The 2,500-nt window shown below is 48.7% G+C and overlaps 1 protein-coding gene across 1 annotated transcript in view; it reads left to right on the plus strand.

The window, feature by feature from the left end:
• The window catches only part of LOC125038385 (glycine receptor subunit alpha-2-like), a 130,200-nt gene that overhangs the window by 59,546 nt on the left and 68,154 nt on the right, over positions 1 to 2,500 (plus strand). The window lies entirely within an intron of this gene.

Consider the following 2,500-nt stretch of genomic DNA (forward strand, 5'->3'; position numbering starts at 1 on the left):
GTTCACTTTTATCCAGCCTTAAGGAATTCAGATTAAAAATATCTTTGGTCTTTTTTTTACTCCCCTCAACCTTTCCCGCCCACGCCACGCCCTCGCACGCCTTTACCCCCCCCCCTCCCCCCGCCCTTCACGCCCCTATCCCCACTTCCTTAACCGCGGTCCCGCCCCATAGCCCCGCCCCTAACTCCCAGTCCCATCCCTAGTCCCGCCACCTAACTCCAGGTCTCGGTCCTATCTCCGCCCCCTCACCCCAAGCCCCGCCCTTATCTCCGCCCCCTCGCCCCAGGCCCCACCCCTATATCCGCCACCTCACCCCAGGCTCCGCCCCTATATCCGCACCCTCGCCCCAGGCCCCGCCCCTATATCCGCCCACTAACCCCCGGTCCCGCATCAATTCCTGCCCCCAACCCTAGGCTCCGCCCATACCCCTACACCCTAACCCCAGGCCCTGCCCCTATGCCCGCCCCCTCACTCCCGGTCCATCCTCCATTCCCGACCCAACCCAGGCCCCGCCCCTATCCTAACCCCAGGCACCGCCCCTATCCCCGCCCCCTCACTCCCGGTTCATCCTCCATTCCCGCCCCAAACCCCAGGCCCCGCCCATACCCCTACACCCTAACCCCAGGCCACGCCCCTATCCTAACCCCAGGCCCCGCCCCTATCCCCGCCCCCTCACTCCTGGTCCATCCCCCATTCCCGCCGCCAACCCCGCCCCCCTCCCCGTTAAAAGGCCGGGCGAAGGAGGCCTTTCCCGACTCATTAAGACGAGAAAATAGGATCTGTCGGATCAGAGTCCGCGTGAGATTAGTGTCCGGCGCACACACCGTCAGCGGGAATTAGTGCTTGCCGCGCCCGGGGAGAGATGTCGCTGCCGCTTGTCCTGCCTTGTTTTGTTTCGGGTCTGTTATTTTCTATGCTAGTCTTTTTTCTTTTCTTTTCTTTCTTTCTTTTTGGGGGGGGGGGCGTCTTTTGATCTTTCATTGCGTTTTTTTTTCTGCTTTTTTTTTTACATTTTCATGTATTTTTTTCATTTATTTTTTCACTCGTCTTTTTACTCTTTTTTTTATTCATTTTTTCTTTCATTCATTTCCGTTCTTCTTTTTCCTTTTCCTTCTCTTTATCGATTTCTGAACATGTCTTTGGTCTATCAATGTATATTTCAAATTATCTTCTTGTCTTCATTATCTTCTTGTAATTTCCTTTCTTGCTATTTACCAGCCTGTCACTGTTTTCCTTTTATGTCTGTCGGCATCTCTTTTCTCTCTCCCCATTTCTTCCCTATTCCATCATTACTTTTATTATCTTTCACAATTTATCACTAGTTATTTTCTTTCCATTTATTTCCTTCGTTCTTTCTTCATATCCTCTCTTCCCTCTGCCCTTCTCTTCTTTTGCCTTCCTCCTCTCTTCTTAACATCTCCCTTCTTTCTCCTAGCTGATTCTCTCTCCTTCCCTGTATTCCTCTCTCACCTCGTTCTCTTCTTCTCTCTCTTTTTCTCTCTCTGCCTCTCTTCTTTTCCATTCTTCTTTTCCCTCTACTTCTTCTCCATCTCCTTCCTCTTTCCTCTCTCCCTCCCTTCCCTCTCCCTCTCCTCCTCTCCTTTTCTCCCTCTCTCTTTCTCTTCTCGTCTTCTCCCCCTTTCTCTCTTCTGTCTCTCTGCAACCGTCTGTTCCTCCATCGCCTCTCCTAATCTCCTCCTCGGCTCCTTTCCTTCTTCCTATCCTCTCCTTCTTTCCTTTCACCTCTCCGTGTCTCCCTTCCCTTTTCCTTTCCTTCCCTACTCCTCTCCTCCTCCTCTCCCTTCCGTCCCACCTCCCCTTCTCTCTTTTCCTGTCTCCTCCTCCCTCTATCTCCTCCGCTTTCCCTCCCTCCCTCCATCTCCTTCTTTCCTCCCTTCCTCCATCTCCTTCCTATTACCTCCCTCCTTCCCTTGCTTCTCTTTCCTCTTCCCTCTCCCGTTTCTTCCCCGAATGAGTGAAACAGCTGATTCCCATCTAGCGTGCTGTCTATCATTATTATTGTTTTCTCTGAACCAGATGCTGACTCTTGAGGGAAAGCTCGTCTTAAGATTTATGAGTCTGGGTCGGAGTCTAAGTATTTTCACCGGAAAATGACAGGTTAATTAAGTTTTTTTTTTATAATGAATCCAGGTGTTGGTGTGCGAGAATTTTGTGCGAATGATATCTGATGTCAGAAAGATAAATATCATTTTATAGGTTATAAGAATTGATAAAAAAAATTCCGAATTTAACGACCGTGTGATACTGACCTGTAATACCCCCATTCATCCATTTTTCTTGTTTTCATATTTTTGCAAAAGCACTTTCCCGCTTTTTCTTCTTTCCTTGATTCCATTAAATGTATTCTTTTTTTTTTTTTTTTTTTTTTTTTTACTCTTTTTAATGCCATTGGATATATAGGTCAAAGAAAAGACAGCGAAGAAGATGGAAGTTATGTAACGCAATATCGCTCGGTGTATTTGCCTCCTCTGTGTGCCTT

The sequence above is a fragment of the Penaeus chinensis genome, chromosome 24 (assembly GCF_019202785.1).
Source record: "Penaeus chinensis breed Huanghai No. 1 chromosome 24, ASM1920278v2, whole genome shotgun sequence".
Taxonomy (NCBI): Eukaryota; Metazoa; Arthropoda; class Malacostraca; order Decapoda; family Penaeidae; genus Penaeus; species Penaeus chinensis.